The 17,716-nt window shown below is 40.1% G+C and overlaps 1 long non-coding RNA gene across 3 annotated transcripts in view; it reads left to right on the top strand.

Moving 5' to 3' along the window:
- LOC122216482 overlaps positions 1–15,440 on the top strand; it is an 82,467-nt gene extending 67,027 nt beyond the window's left edge. For 2 of the 3 annotated variants that reach the window (XR_006200941.1, XR_006200925.1), the window contains one exon: positions 14,672–14,801. This is a non-coding gene — a long non-coding RNA (uncharacterized LOC122216482). Of the gene's footprint in view, positions 1–14,671; positions 14,802–15,166 lie in introns of those variants that run through there. The other variant, XR_006200940.1, reaches the window with a different exon arrangement.
- Positions 15,441–17,716: the final 2,276 nt, after the last annotated feature.

The raw sequence follows: 17,716 nt of genomic DNA, 5'->3' as shown, positions 1-17,716 counted from the left end.
CTCGTCTTTCAGGAAAACTAGTGGGGAATCTAAGGGTCAACAGTCTTTGGTGGCGGGCAGGAGCAGAGTGCTGAGACTAGTCTGTTCCCTCTTCTCCGGGAACATAGTTCCTTTTCCTGAATAAAACATGATGAAGCAAAGGCAGAGTGAGCTTCCCTGTCCCATATGGGACAGTTGTAAAAAATGAACCTCAGGGACAAGACTTGGCCTCCAAACAAACAAGATATTCAGAAATAAATCCATGTTTCCTTGGGGGTTTCTTGATCGAGGTAGCATCCAGGATAAGAATAAAAATGAGACTGTATCCTTATGAGCTCAGTGGCTGGTGAGCGTGTCTCAATCTGTGGTTGAACTTTGTATTCCTTCCTTTTACCTCTGTTCCTAGCATGGTGTCTGCGAACAGCAAAATAGTCTATGTTTACGAATAAGGAGTCACTGAATTAATGGAACTAGACACGAATGCTCTCTTTCAAAAATAAATAAAACATTTAAAAAAAAAGAGGAGGGTGCCTGGGTGGCTCAGTCGGTTAAGCGTCCAGCTTCAGCTCAAGTCATGATCTTGTGGTTCACAGGTTCGAGCCTCACATCGGGCTCTGTGCTGACAGCTCAGAGCCTGGAGCCTGCTTTGTGGATTCTGTCTCTCTCTCTCTGCCCCTCCCCCACTTGTTCTCTCTCTCTCTCTCTCAAAAATAAATAAAACATTTAAAAAAATTTTTAAAAAGGAACTAGACAGGAATGGTTAAATATTCAAAATAGGGGCAAAACAACTCATTACCCAATAGGTTCTCTTTCCTATTTGTGGGCTCCCACCTTGAGGGAGCATTTTGACCAATTTGGATACAATTCTGGTAAGGATAGAATTGCAATCTCAAAGTGAGGGACTTTGTACCAGTATTGGGTCTATAGCAATCATCAGTTTCTTGAGACCTTTCCCTAACAACTCTGTACAACTAGCACTTTGTCTTTCTGGCATAGAAAGGATGGAGAAGAATTGTCTGGTGCTTTTCTCCTAAACTCTGACTCTGCCAGGATTTATAAATGTTTGCATACTGAGGAAAACCAGATATTTTGATTTCCTCTCCTGGTCTATCACAAGATGCCTGGATTTTTACCACTGGGGTTTTTACAGCTTGAGAAATTTCTATGAAAGTCCCAACTTGACTGGGCTAAGGCATGCCCAGATGGTGAAACATTATATCTGGGTGTGTCTGTGAGGGTGTTTCGGGAAGAGAGTCACATTTGCGTTGGAAGACTGCGTAAAGAGAGCCTTCAACAGTGTGGGCAGGCCTCATCCAATCCACTGAGGGACTGGATAGAACAAAATGGTGGGCGAGGGGCAAACTTGCTCGTTTTGCTTGAGCTGGGACATTCATTCATCTTCTGCTGCCCTCACATATCGGCACTCCTGGTTCTTCCAGAGCGCAGGCCTTCAGACTCTGTCTGGGGTTTGTGTCATCAGCCCCCCTGAATCTCAGGCCTTTGATTTGGACTGAATGACACCACTGGTATTCCTGGTTCTCCGGTTTGCAGATTGCATATCGTGCATCTTGTACACCGTAATTGCACGAGCTCATTCCTATAATGAATTCTCTCTCTTTACCTCTATCTATCTGTCTCCTATAGGTTCTGTTTTTCTGGAGAACCCTGACTTTTACAGACTTCTTCGTATATCAGCTAGTGAAAAAATAGCTTTGCTAAATGAATATTTGAATTTGAATGAGCTTCGCTGTTTATTTCTTACAGTGGATGACATGTGAAAATGGGATGTCACAAGGAGGTTGTGTCTGTCACGATTAAAAAGAAGGGCTTGTGCTAGAATCTAAGCTCTACTACTATCTTGAATAAGGTAAACTTTCTAAGCCTCCTCTTCTTGTAAAATGAGAATACAATCACTTAATCGAGATCATATAATTCAATGAGATGGTTTCTGTGAAAATACTCAGCATACAAGTAAAGCAGTCAGTAATCATTAACTATTCCTGCTGTGTTTTGATTGGGACTCAGGAAAAGGAGAGAGGAGGAAGGATTAAGAACTCAGGCGCTGTCTGACACTGTATGGAAGGGGGAGGGGAGAGGGTGCAGGAGTGAGTGGTTAAAAATGGTGTTGATGGAGAGCTACATATTTCTCTAAACTCCTCATCTCACAAAAGGCCAATTCTAGGTGTTTACACTTTGTGCTAATGCATGCTGCAAGAACATCATACTTGTTCCCCATCAAATTCCTGGGATTCAAATGCCCCCCCCCTTTTTTTAAAGTAAGTTCCACAACCAACATGGGGCTTGAACTCATGATGCTGAGATCAAGAGTTGGACGCTCTATCGACTGGGCCAGCCAGGCACCCCCAGATGCATTTAATATATGTTTTCCAATAAAGTGTGGTAGGCAGAATAATGGTCCACCAAAACTGCACATGTCCTAATTTCTAGAATTCGTAAGTATGTTACCTGACATGGGAGAAGGAATTTTGCAGATGTGATGAAGAGTATAAGCCTTGATATGGGGAAATTATCCTCGTTTATCTGAGTAATACCCATCTACCCATATAAGTTCTTAAAAGCGGAAGAAGAAGGCAGAAGAGTCAGTCAGAAGGATGTGGTGGAATAAGGAGGAGAGATTCAGTGCCTGAGAGGCACTCGACCCCCTATTGCTGGCTTGAAGCTGGAGGAAGGAAGCCATGAGCCAAGGAATCCAGGCTGCGTCTAGAACCTCGGTGAGGCCTCAACTGACAGCCAGCCAGCCAGCCAGGAAACGGGGGCATGGTCCCACAACCAGAAAGAACTGAATTCTGCCAACAACCCGCAGGATCCAGGGAACGAATTGTCCCCTGGAGCCTCCAGAAAGAAATGTGGTCCTATTGACACCTTGATTTCAGCCCAGTGAGGCCCATGCTAGGCTTCTGACATGGAGAAATGTAAGATAATGCATTTTGTTGTTTGAGCCACTAAATTAGTGGTAATTTGTTTTGGGGGCAATATAACACTAACGCACAAAGGTAAAGACAAAAAGTTCATTTAATTCCATTTATTCATTCATTCACTCACTTATTCATTTTTCAAGCAATCACTGAGCAGCTTTAGCCAACGAGGCCCTGAGCCAGTTGCTGGTCATAAAAGCATGAGTGACAACGGGGAAAAACTGAGAGCTTTTTCCCTGAGATCAGGAACACGACAGGGATGCCCACTGTCACCGCTGTTGTTTAATATAGTGCTGGAAGTTCTAGCATCAGCAATCAGACAACAAAAGGAAATCAAAGGCATCAAAATTGGCAAAGATGAAGTCAAGCTTTCGCTTTTTGCAGATGACATGATATTATACATGGAAAATCCGATAGACTCCACCAAAAGTCTGCTAGAACTGATACATGAATTCAGCAAAGTTGCAGGATACAAAATCAATGTGCAGAAATCAGTTGCATTCTTATACACTAACAATGAAGCAACAGAAAGACAAATGAAGAAACTGATCCCATTCACAATTGCACCAAGAAGCATAAAATACCTAGGAATAAATCTAACCAAAGATGTAAAAGATCTGTATGCTGAAAACTATAGAAAGCTTATGAAGGAAATTGAAGAAGATATAAAGAAATGGAAAGACATTCCCTGCTCATGGATTGGAAGAATAAATATTGTCAAAATGTCAATACTACCCAAAGCTATCTACACATTCAATGCAATCCCAATCAAAATTGCACCAGCATTCTTCTCGAAACTAGAACAAGCAATCCTAAAATTCATATGGAACCACAAAAGGCCCCGAATAGCCAAAGTAATTTTGAAGAAGAAGACCAAAGCAGGAGGCATCACAATCCCAGACTTTAGCCTCTACTACAAAGCTGTCACCATCAAGACAGCATGGTATTGGCATAAAAACAGACACACAGACCAATGGAATAGAATAGAAACCCCAGAACTAGACCCACAAACGTATGGCCAACTCATCTTTGACAAAGCAGGAAAGAACATCCAATGGAAAAAAGACAGTCTCTTTAACAAATGGTGCTGGGAGAACTGGACAGCAACATGCAGAAGGTTGAAACTAGACCACTTTCTCACACCATTCACAAAAATAAACTCGAAATGGATAAAGGACCTGAATGTGAGACAGGAAACCATCAAAACCTTAGAGGAGAAAGCAGGAAAAGACCTCTCTGACCTCAGCCGTAGCAATCTCTTACTCGGCATATCCCCAAAGGCAAGGGAATTAAAAGCAAAAGTGAATTACTGGGACCTTATGAAGATAAAAAGCTTCTGCACAGCAAAGGAAACAACCAACAAAACTAAAAGGCAACCAACGGAATGGGAAAAGATATTTGCAAATGACACATCGGACAAAGGGCTAGTATCCAAAATCTATAAAGAGCTCATCAAACTCCACACCCGAAAAACAAATAACCCAGTGAAGAAATGGGCAGAAAACATGAATAGACACTTCTCTAAAGAAGACATCCGGATGGCCAACAGGCACATGAAAAGATGTTCAACGTCGCTCCTTATCAGGGAAATACAAATCAAAACCACACTCAGATACCACCTCACGCCAGTCAGAGTGGCCAAAATGAAGAAATCAGGAGACTATAGATGCTGGAGAGGATGTGGAGAAACAGGAACCCTCTTGCACTGTTGGTGGGAATGCAAATTGGTGCAGCCGCTCTGGAAAGCAGTGTGGAGGTTCCTCAGAAAATTAAAAATAGACCTACCCTATGACCCAGCAATAGCACTGCTAGGAATTTATCCAAGGGATACAGGAGTACTGATGCATAGGGGCACCTGTACCCCAATGTTTATAGCGGCACTCTCAACAATAGCCAAATTATGGAAAGAGCCTAAATGTCCATCAACTGATGAATGGATAAAGAAATTGTGGTTTATATACACAATGGAATACTACGTGGCAATGAGAAAAAATGAAATATGGCCTTTTGTAGCAACATGGATGGAACTGGAGAGTGTGATGCTAAGTGAAATAAGCCATACAGAGAAAGACAGATACCATATGGTTTCACTCTTATGTGGATCCTGAGAAACATAACAGAAACCCATGGGGGAGGGGAAGGAAAAAAAAAAAAAAAAGAGGTTAGAGTGGGAGAGAGCCAAAGCATAAGAGACTGTTAAAAACTGAGAACAAACTGAGGGTTGATGGGGGGTGGGAGGGAGGGGAGGGTGGGTGATGGGTATTGAGGAGGGCACCTTTTGGGATGAGCACTGGGTGTTGTATGGAAACCAATTTGACAGTAAATTTCATATATTAAAGAATAAAAAAAATAAAAATAATAAAAATAATTAAAAAAAAAAAAAAAAAAAAGCATGAGTGATAGCCAGTCCCGACTCTCAACATATTATAGGAAGCCAGTCGAATGAGCAGAAAAAGGTTTCAGACTTTGCAAACAACTTGTTCTGCCTTAATTCTCTGAACTGCTCAACCTTTCCTCCTGCCCACAGTTTCAAAACAGTTAGTCACAGTGGGGGTGTGTCGTGTTTTGCAAACTCATTGGCATGAATGTAGTATGGGCCAGCTCAAGAAAAACGAATGGATTTTCCCCCCTTGGCCTGTGTCCAGTGAGAACATGGGTTTGGTGTCCAGTGAGAACATGGCCTTGTAGAGCTGCGGCCACTTAATAAACACCCACATCACACTGCTGCTTCCAGGTGATGCAGCGGCATCTTCTTGCCTAGGCCAGGGCTTCCCAAAGCTTGGTGTGTCTAAAAATCACCTGGAAGCCTTATTAATATACAGACGTCTGGGCCCCCAGCCCAGAGAGTCCAATTCGGTAGATCTAGGTTTGGGTCTGAGAATCTGAATTTCTAAGTTTCCCAGATGGTGCTTTCTGTCTACAGGGCACACTCTGAGAGTCTTTGGTGGGGCCTGGGGCTCTTGCCATCATACACAGCGTCCTCCTGGAGAAGGTAAAAACAAAGTGTTGCAATCTCTCATTGTGCAACTCAGCATAAGAACAGACCATGTGTCCTACTTGAGGGGCAGGCAAAGCGATTGCACAATGTGCTCTGGGGACACTGAGGGCATCACATGATATTGCCGCTTCTCCCCACCTTCCTCCTCCAATATCCTCTCCCCAAATTCTGTTGTCCTTGATTTCCCTCGCTGCCATCCTTCCATGAACTCTTTCAAGCCAAAGAGATGTACTGACATACAGGTGCTAATGACTTACTACTGGGTCCTCTAACATTGTCCCTCTACAGATCTTTCATGCGAGCTGTGACGTGGCCATAAACCTCAACACGGTGATTCCAGGCAATGATCTTGCTTGAACTCCCAAACTGAGTACTTGTACCTGTCACATCACTTTGGCCGTGTGGATCCTGGTTCCCCTTTTTAAGATTCAGAAAGATAAGATGGGGTTTGAGTCCATTGTTTGGAAAAATCCAACTGGAATTGCAAAGCATCCTCTCCATGGTTTGAAAGAACAGAAGCATCATAAATCAAAAATTTGTCCAATAGTGCTTGCTGGATTAAAAGGAAAAATACCAGCCTTGTTGTTGAAATTGGTTTTCCCTTAGGTCCCCTTTCTAAACCAGAGATCTTTCCAGAGCTTTACGAAGATGGTGTATCTCCAGACGACTGTGGTAAAATTCTTTCCTTTGTTCCAGGTCTCTGCAAAATGAAAAAGATTTGTTTGATGTGCATCTCTTTTCTTTTAGTGAGACTAAAAGACCGTTATTGCTTTTATTTGTTAAATGATTGTTTAGTTTCGTTTTGCTCTAAGGCAGGGCTTCTTAGCTTATTTTGTGCCATGAACCTCTCTGGACATCTGGTGATGCCTACACACCCCTTTTAAGAATACTGTTGTAACAAACAAATGAAAAGGAGAAATAGAACCATGCATTCAGAGAATAAACTGATGGTTTCCAGAGGGAAGGAGAGACGGGGGGACGGGGGGTCAGGGAATGGGCAAAATAAGTGAAGGGGAGCATGAGATACAGGCTTCCAGTTATGGAATGAATAAGTCATGGGAATTAAAGGCGCAGCACAGGGAATATGGTCAATGGTATTGTAATAACATTGAATGGTGACAGGTGGTGGCTACACTTGTGAGCACAGCATATCGTCCAGTTGCAATGTTGTACACCTGAAACTCATGTCACATCGTGTGTCAGCTATAGTCAAACAAACAAACAAACAAGAATAATGTTTTAAATGCATTAAAAACACCACCCAGAAAGCTACAAATAAAAACAATCACTAATAAATAGATACTCAAATATTAAGTCAAATTTGTAATATGATAATACATGCTTCTTTATTAACTTATTAATTACAGTCTAGCAGGCCCATGACCTACTCTCATTTTGAAGTAGCGATGGACAGTAATAGTATTTTGAGATACTGCAACAAGTGTAATGGGTATGAATAGATCTGTGATTCCCACTGGAGATACAGACTCTCTTGTCTAGTACTGTGGTTTGCTGTCTACACTCTTAACTGAAGGAGATTCTAATTTCAGATAGGTGTTAGTGAAAATAAAGGGACAGTTATTCCCGTCCAGGTTTATGGACTCCGTGAATTCTGTCTGTATATATCCTTGGGAGTCATTGGACCACAGAATGAGAAAATCTCCCTAAAGCATCTTCCTTTCCCTTCCCTTCCCTTCCCTTCCCTTCCCTTCCCTTCCCTTCCCTTCCCTTCCCTTCCCTTCCCTTCCCTTCCCTTCCCTTCCCCTTTCTTTCTTTCTTTCTTTCTTTCTTTCTTTCTTTCTTTCTTTCTTTCTTTCTTTCTTTCTTTCTTTCTTTCTTATTTTTTTAGTAATCTCTAGACCCAGTGTGAACCTTGAACTCACGACCCTGAGATCAAGGTCACATGCTCTTCCAGCAGAGCCAGCCAGATGTAAAGCACCCCAACTTTAATGTCTCTTCTCCTTCTGAGCTTCTTTTCATCAACTCTAAGTTGTAATGATTTCAAGAAAAGGATTTCTGTAACAAATGAAGGCCGTTGTCTTTTTGTGGGCAACATTTCAAAGCTTCCAATAGAATTCCAGGAAGTATAATGATCAAAGTCACTGACCCTCATGGAGTTTTAATTATTTCAGCAGCACACTGATCCGATGTCTTTGAAAATTTTCTAAAAAACATTGAAATACATATACAAAATAAGAAAAAAAAAGAAAGAAATTTATTCTCCTCAGCCTCCACTTCTACTCTCTTGCCCAGAAGGGAATCTCTGTTGACAATGAATTTATGGGATACATACTTCATAATTCTCTGATCTTCATACGCCAAAGGGAACATGGATGTATTATTGTACTTAGCAGTAACTGGCAAAAAGCAAAGTACTCAATTTATTTCAGCAAGTTTAATATCTGATGGTTCAGGCTCCCAAAGAGAGATTAGCTATATTTTCTCTCATATGCCAAAAATCCCAGGGAGGTTTTCTTAAAGATACCTTGAGTCAGATGCCAACTCTTGGTCCAGTCACCCGGCTGGGACAGATGTAGTGTTGGATTAAGTTAATTCATGAGTATTTCTGCTGCAGTCGTGTAAATAGGTGGGTTGGGCAATTTTGTCCTTCTAGAATTACCGAGCAGATGCCTCCACCAACCAATCTTTAGAAGACTCGTTAGTGCTTTGTCCTTGGCCTCAACAGAATGGAAGCCTTTATGGAAACTGAGAGAACTTTCTTTTTGTTATGAACAAGGAATCATTTTTTTAAAAAATAATCTTTTTCTGAATATAAAGTAATGCACAAGAAACTGAGAATTGGGGAAGTTTTTTTTTTTTTTTTTTTTTTTTTTTTTTTAAGTGCAGTAAGAAGTAAAAAAAAAAAAAAGTATCTCCCATTTCTTTAAGATAAGTTCTGCCAACTATGTGGGCTAAATTTTCTTCTTGCCTTTGTCCTTTGTTTGGATTTGAATGTTTAAGTCAGTGGTTATTACTCTTGACTTCATATTAGAATCTCCTAGGGAGGGGCGCCTGGGTGGCTTAGTCATTAAGCCTCTGACTCTTGGTTGCAGCTTCTCAGGTCATGATCACACAGTCTTGAGATTGCGCCCCACCTCGAGCTCTGCATTGATTGACAGAGCAAAGCCTGCTTGGGATTCTCCGTGTCCCTCTCTCTCTGCCCGTCCCCTTTCCACGCTCTTCCTCTCTCTCTCTTTCTCAAAAATGAATACATAAACATAAAAAAGAATCACCTGGAGAACGTTTAACACTACTCATGCCTGGGTCCCATCCCAGAGATTCTGACATGATTGATTTGGGGTGTGCCCTGTTCATTGGGGTGTTGTTGTTGTTGTTTTTAAACCCCTCAGGTGATTCTTGGCCTTGTTTTTTTTTTAAGTAGGCTCCACACTTCATATGGGGCTTGAACTCATGACCTCAAGATCATCAGTCACACGCTCGACCAACTGAGCCAGCCAGGCGCCCCCTCCTCAGGTGACTCTTACAGCCAAGATTGAGAACCACTCACTTACATTGTTCTACTATTCTTGTTAGTTGTACAAGTAATGCATAAATACGTTCTTGTGAGTTTTTTTTTCAAATGTGGTTCTCAGTGTTTAAAACAATTTTCAAAGTACACGGAACAGGGGTTCTCAAAACTCTGGCATGCAACACGATTACCCAGGAGCATATTCAATGTGCAGACTTCCATGCTTGATCTGATTCATTAAGTATGAGGTGGGATTCGGAAGGTGTGGTTTTTTACGAGCTCCCCCTTTTCCCTTAAAGAAGACACTTTTTTAAGTGTTTATTTATTTTTGAAAGAGAGAGAGACAGACTGTGAGCAGGGGAGGGGCAGAGAGAGAGACACACACACAGAATCCAAAGCAGGCTGGCAGCACAGAGCCTGACACTGGGATCGAACTCACGAACAGTGAGATCATGACCTGAGCCAAAGCTGGAGGCTAACTGACAGAGCCACCCAGGCCCCCCTCTCCCTTTTCCCTTTTGAACGAAAGTCTTTAATTTGAAATAAGTTTGTATTTACATAAGAATTGCAGAGAATTCCCCTCTATCCTTCATCTGGCTTCAAACATCTTACATAACCATGATGCACTCAATCACGACTAAGAAATAAACCTTACTGCAATACTATTAATTAAACTACAGACTGTACTAAAGTCTTTTCTGTTTCAGGATTCAATCTAGAATACCATGTTACCTTCAGTTACCACTGCTCCTATCTCTCCCTCAATCTGGAACAGTATTTTGGTCTTTCCTTACCCTTCATGCGACCTTGACTCTTTTGAAGAGTATTAATTAGTTATCTCCCGACTGTTTTTGATGTAGAATTGAAAAAGAAATTCTCTTTTACCCTTAACCTTAATTTTAGCACCTTCCTTTGAGATAACCACTGATAACTCTTCTGTATTCTTCCAGATTTTTTCCTACTTAAAAAAAATACACATACCAACATATCCATTATATACTAACATAAATATTGTTGGCAACTTGCTTTTATTCATGCTTTTATTCATGTATTTGATTTAGTGATTTTTTTCTTATGATAGGATGTAGAATGTTTAATGTAGCATTTGTATACCTTGGAAAGGATAAAGTATGTTCTAAATAGAGAAACTTCTGTGGTTGATGTTCAAGGCATCAAAACCTAGGGAATGGTAAAGCAGAGAAGCCATTTCTCTGATTTTGTTTCAAAATGTTCATACAGATTGGGGCACCTGGGTGGCTCAGTTGGTTAAGCGTCTGACTCTTGGTTTCGGCTCAGGTCATGATCTCACAATTTGTGAGTTCCAGACCCACATTGGGCTCTGCACCAACAGATTCTCTCTCTCTCCCTCTCTCTGCCTGTCCCCCACTGGTGCTGTTTCTATCTCTCTCAAAATGAATAAATAAACTTAAAAAAATGCTTATACAGATATGGAAATGACTCGATGGGAAGCACATTAGCAAATGAACATGCTAATTGTCTTCTAAACTTTTATTCACTGCTTGAACATTTGTATTTTTTTTATGTCTGTTTATTTTTGAGAGAGAGAAGGAGCAAGGGGAAGAGAGAGGGAGACAGAGGACTGGAAAGCGGGCTCTGCGCCGACAGCAGAGAGCCCCACGTGGGGCTCAAACTCACAAACCTTGAGAAAACGAGCTGAGCCAAAGTCGGAGTCTCAACCAACAGAGCCCACCCAGGTGCCCCATTGAACATAAGTGTGTTAAATGCAAATAAGAACAGAAAGAAAGCAACAGGCTAGAAATGAAGTCTTGTTCTACTTGGTACTGAGAGGAGCTCTGAGAGGTAGAAATCCTTTGAAACTGGGTAAGTCATTCAAACTCCCATTGCTCCCTTTCTTTTGTGTATTTCGTGGAATTAACTAACTGCACAGCACTGTTGTGAGAAAAGGTTTCTAGATATTTTTTTATATGAAGGCTTTGAATACACATGAATATGAATTTGAAAAAACTTCTTCCACTGAGAACAGAGGAAATAGCGTTTTAACGGGGGTTGGTGGTTGCAGCAAAAATGAATGTGGTCTCCTAAAGAAGACAAACTTGTATTGTGGTCATGTACAGTTATGATTTTAAATTTTTTAATGTGTAATTTTTGAGAAAGAGAGAGAGAGACAGAGTGTGAACGGGGGAGGGGCCAAGAGAGAGGGAAACACAGATTCTGAAGCAGGCCCCAGGCTCGAGCTGTTAGCAGAGAGCCCAACGTGGAGCTCGAACTCACGGACGGTGAGACCATGACCTGAGCTGAAGTCAGCTGCGTAACCAACTGAGCCACCCAGGCGCTCCGTATGGTTATGCTTTTAAAACAAATGCATTTTTTATATACTGTCTTGCTGACTTTGGAATCCTTGTTTCTCTGGAGCATTCAATATTGGAAGAGGGGTCTGATATGGAAAATAAGGTTCACTCCTTGGCAGGTGATACATCAAACAGCCTCATCTCTCACTGGATAAGATGTCCGGTCGGCAATTAAGCTGAACATTTGGGGCAAAGAGAGCTCCACTGTTCTAACTCAAGGCGTTTTGAGATCTCATATTCTGACCTTGAAACCAATATATACATATAATTTATTTAAAGAACAAAAAGCTTTATTTATTTATTTATTTTTGAAAAAGGCCTTGGTGTAGTCTTATCACTTTGGGTCCTTATTGTACGACATGGTGGTCCTATGGGATCAAGTTAATAGATTTGATTTTTAAATGGCTTTAGTCAGCTTTCCGTAGAGAAAACCTCTTTTCTCCAGGCATGGACAGTACTTCTAATTTTAGCTAACTTCTATACAAATCCATTCTTGGATCAGTCAGGGTTTTCCAGAGAAATAAAACCAATAGAATGGATGATTGGATGGATGGTTGGATGGATGGATGGATGGATGGATGGAAAGAAGATAGATATGGATACAAAGAAATCCATTTTAAGAAATTGGCTCACATGATTAGGGGGACTGGCAAGTCTAGAATTTGTAGGGCAGCCAGACCTGCTTGTAACTCAGACAGGAGCTGATACTGCAATCTTGAGGCAGAATTTCTTCTTCCTGGGAAACCTCAGATTTTGCTCTTAAGGTCTTCAACTGATTAAATGAGGCCTATCATACTATCAAGCATAATTTCCTTTACTCAAAGTCAAGTGATTGTAGATAGTAATCACATGTTCAAAATATCTTCACAGCAGCACATAGATTACTGTTTGAATAAATGGGTACTATAGCTTAGCCAATTTTACACATAAAATTAACAATCATAGTTTCCTTATTTAAACGAGCAGAACAGGGGCACCTGGGTGGCTCAGTCAGTTAAGCGTCCAACTTCTGCTCAGGTCATGATCTCACGGTTCATGGGTTCAAGCCCCATATCAGACTCTGTGCTGACAACTCAGAGCCTGGAACCTGCTTCAAATTCTGTGTATCCCTCTCTCTCTGCCACCTCCCCACTTGTGCTCTGTGTGTGTCTTTCTCTCAAAAAATAAAATTAAAAATTTTTAAAAAGGAAAAGAAAAATATCATGTGCAAAGAGGCACTTAATAAATTTCACTGATTGAGTTCCTATTCATATTAGCTCAAAGAGTGGTAGTGGAAAACATCTCACCAATCATTAGTGATAGGATTTGTAGGAAATGGTTCCTAAGGCTATTAATGTGTTATTAAGAAGAAAAAAAAATTTGAATGTGCTTACTATAAATAAAATATCAATCATAATGAAATTGGTTGTTTTAGCCCTAGGTGATTAAATCTTGTGTGGTAATCTTAGTTCAAGAGCCTACTTCTATGAGGTTGAGTGTTTCTGGTTGATGGTTATGGAAGTTGTAGGTCAATCTTTGTGAAGTCTGACAGGTGTATCTTTGTAATAATGAAGCCAGCTTTTTTGTGCAAGTCTGGATCCATGACTCTTTTCCTGTGGACTCAAATAGCCAAGAGTTCTTTCCTGAAGATCTCTTGAAGTTTTGCCTAGAATCTCTGATCCATGGTTTGTAGCAGGAGATTTTAGGCAACGAGAACGGAAAAGCAGGAACTATTTATTGATGACACAACTGAATGGCTCCGGGCAATAGCTAGTATTATCAACTATTAATTAATATTATAGAATATGTTAATATTCTCCAGAGTCATTAGAATGAAAAAAGTGGAATTTCTTTTAATATATATGACTACAGGTCTCCTGAAAATACAAATATATTTACATTCAGGGTCTCTGGGTGGCTCAGTCTGTTAAGCATCCAGCTCCTGGTTTCAGCTCAGGTCATGATCTCACAGTTGGTGGGATCGAGCCCCACATCCAGCTCTGCACTAACAGCAAGGAGCCTGCTTGAAATTCTCTCTCTCTGCCCCTCTCCCACTTGCACACACGCTCTCTCACTCTCTCTCAAAATAAATCAGTAAACATTTTTTTAAAAGAATATATTTACATCCATAATATTTTACTTGCATATAATTAATCTATAGAGGTAATGTGTTTTTTATTTGAGAGCATTTCTTTGTCCCATAATGTGAAATTGGCAACAGGATGGCTCTCACTGTCATGTAGAGCTAATTACCAATATATCTGTGCACGCTCCACATATTCACATATAACACATATTCTTAATCATTTATAGTAGTATGCATTTTATAAATTCCTGGAACAAATATTTGGCATGTCCTAGAAGCCTCTTGAGAAACCCCCAAAATAGACAAAATAGCATCTTTATTCAGGACCAGACCAAGACCTGTTTTTTTTTTTAATAAAGCACTTTGTTCCTTAAATAAATGACATATATCTATTCCAAAGTCAGAATACGGGACCTCAGAATGCTGTGAGTTAGCACAGTGTAGTTCTCTTTGCCCCGAAAGACAAAATAACACCCTTAGACAAAATAATGCCTTAACATTTCATTATGCAATAATCGGAGCCTAGATTTGAGAAATTCAATATCCAGAATAATTATCAAGAAACATTTTAGGAAACGCCTATGTGTCTCAGTCGGTCAAGCATCTGACTCTTCATTTCCACTTAGGTCATGATCGCACAGTTTGTGAGTTCGAGCCCCATATCAGGCTCTGCACTGTCAGCGCGGATTCTCTCTCTGCCCCTCTCTCACGCACATGCTCTCTCTCACAATAAACTTAAAAAAAAAAAAAAAAGAAACATTGTATAGCATTAGTATATACATTATAGGTATTTAAGACAAAAAAATTACTGGAATTTTAGCCACACAAATAATCAGAAGGAACGAGTAAATCAAACAATAAGTAACAAGTGATACATTTTAACCTTTTTTTCAGAAATAAGAGATTTTAGTCAAAAAGTGAACCAAGAAGTCAGCACGAAACGACGAAGATTTATGAGCCTCTCCGGAAGTGCTCTGTCTATGAGATAAGAAGGTCTGTTCTCCATAAAAGCCACCAAATAAGACATAGCATTTTTTTTTTTTTTTTTTTTTTTTTTTTTTAGGGAACAGACTGAATATTCAAGGACCATTTCCCCGTCACTTAATTCTATTTTCGTCTTAATTATTCACAAGATTCCCGGTTTTCCCATTTCTAATATAACTCTCCAAGTGGGTTTAAACATACACAAATCCATATAAATGAGATGAGGATTTTAAAGCTTAAATTTTGGCATTCAGACATATTAACTGTGTCACTGATTTATATAAGACTGTGAATGTACGATATCACATTTGTCATCATAATTCACACCTTTACCAAGACAAAATACCTATTACTTGTTTATACTGCTTTTGTAATTTCTGTCTTTCTAACTTTTACTCTCTTTAGAAGTATCCAGATAACCAAAGACTTCAGACAACTGAAGTTTATCCATAAGTTAATTTAATATTCGTCCAAGCCCTAAGGATCTTGGAAAGAATACTCAAGTTGAAACAGTGTGGAGTAATAGAATTGCTATTGATATTAAAATTTGAACAGATGGTCTTTAAAAGTTTGCAGAAAATGAAATCATTCAAAATGAATTGCAGTATTGTCTGGTGTTTACAAGACATGATCCGTTTAAAAGATAGTACTTATTACAATTTAATTTAGTCAGACACATACGTTTATATTTTTGTGATCATAAATATTTTGTGGAAGAATCAACTTATCTGATCCATTAAACCATCAAGACATTTTTGAAAGTTTAATTAGTCTTCTTCAAGAGTAACCAAGTCCTAAGTCATACAGAAAAGAGAATGTACATTGTAACCTTATTTTACATTTTATTGCAATGAAATCAGCAAGGGGACATATAGTTTTTATTAACAGCTTTATTTAGACACAATTCATACAGCATATAGTTCACCAATTTAAAACTTATCATTCATCCACGGATATGTGCAACCATCACCACAGTCCATTTTGGAACTTTTTCATTATTCCCAAAAGAAACCCCAAACCCTTTAGTTACCTCATTCCCCGCAAGACCTAAGCAACCACTAATCTATTTTATGTCTCTATGGATTTTCCCATTCTAGACTCTTCATATAATTGGAATTATCAAATATGTGGCCTTTTGTGCTTGGCTTGTTTCACGTAGCATAAATTTTTGAAGACCTTTATTGTTTCAGCACAGTTTTAGGTTCATGGCAAAATTGAAAGGGAGCTACAGAGATTTCCCATAACCCCCTTTCACCCACCTGCCTAGCCTTCCCTGTTATCAACATCTGCCACCAGGATGGTACATTTGTTACCACTGATGAACCTACACTGACATGCCATTTTTCATTCAAAGCTCATAGTTTACAACTGGTAAACTTGATGTTGTACAGTCTATGGGTCTAGACAAATGTATGAAGACACGGATCCATCATAGTATCCTACATAGTATATTCAGCACCCTAAAAATCCTCTGTGCTGGACCTATTCATCCTTCTCCCCACCTCGGCCACTGGCAATCATTTACCTTTTTATTGTCTTCATAGTTTTGCTTTTTCAAGAATGCCATACAAGAGTGCCAAGGTGGCCCAGTTGGTTGATCATCTGACTCTTGATTTCAGCTCAGGTCATGATCCCAAGATGGCGGGATCGGGCTCCGTGTCAGGCTCTGTACTGAGCATGAGCCTGCTTAAGATTCTCTCTCTCTGCCCCTCTTCCCCACTCACTCTGCCTCTCTCTCTAAAAAAAATAACAATAATAAAAAGAATATCAGATACCTGGAATCCTATAGCACATAGGCTTTTCAGATTGGTTTCTTTCACTTTTAGTAATATGCATTTAAGTTTCTTCTATGTCTTCTCATGACTTGAGAGCTCATTTCTTTTACTTGCTGAATAATATTCCATTGTCTGGGTGTAACACAGTTTATCTGTCATTCACCACTGAAGAACATCTTGGTTGCTTACAAGTCCTAGCAGTTCTTAGTAAAGCTGCTATAGGGGCGCCTGGGTGGCTCAGTCGGTGAAGCGTCCGACTTCAGCTCAGGTCATGATCTCACGGTTTGTGAGTTCGAGCCCCACATTGAGCTCTGTGCTGACAGCTCGGAGCCTGGAGCCTGCTTCGGATTCTGTGTCTCCCTCTCTCTCTGCCCCTCCCCCACTCATGCTCTGTCTCTCTCTCAAAAATAAATAAACATTTTTTAAAAAAATAAATAAAACATGTCCATGTGTGAACATGTTTTCGACTCTTTTGGGCAAATACCAAGGGGCATGATGACTGGATCATATGAAAAGAGTATATTTACTTTTGTAAGCACCTACCTGACTGTCTTCCAAAGTGGCCGTACCATTTTGCACTCCCACCAGCAAATGAAGGAGAGTCACTCTTGCTCCACATTCTCGCCAGCATCTGGTGTCATCTGTGTTTTCATTTGACTCTTTCTAATACGTGTGGCATAATGTTTTCAAGGCTAATTCGTATTGTAGCATGTATCATATTTCATTCATTTCTTTAATGTTTACTTTTGAGAGAGAGAGAGAGAGACAGCATGCACAGGGTAGGGACAGACAGAAAGGAGGGCAGAGCATCCCAAGCAGGCTTCACACTGTCAGTGAAGAGCCCGACGTGGGGCTTGAACCCATGAACCATGAGATCATGACCTGAGCTGAAGTCGGACGCTTAACCGACTGAGCCACCCAGGTGTCCATTACTTCAGTCATTTTTATTGCTGGTTAATATTCCATTGTGTGGATATGCAATATTTTGTTTAGTCATACATCAACTGATGGACATTTGGGTTGCTTGCACCCAAATTATACTATTTTTTACTATTTTTTTACTATTCTAAAAAATGCTGCAGAAAACACGTGCAAATTTTTTTGTGGACACGTTTTTCTTTCTTTCTTTTTTAAAATCTTTTATTTATTTTTGAGAGAGAGACAGAGTGCAAGTGGGGGA

This window comes from Panthera leo, chromosome A1 (assembly GCF_018350215.1).
Source record: "Panthera leo isolate Ple1 chromosome A1, P.leo_Ple1_pat1.1, whole genome shotgun sequence".
NCBI classification, from domain to species: domain Eukaryota; kingdom Metazoa; phylum Chordata; class Mammalia; order Carnivora; family Felidae; genus Panthera; species Panthera leo.
Note: the sequence above shows the minus strand (reverse complement) of the source record. Positions and strands in the feature narration are given on the sequence as shown.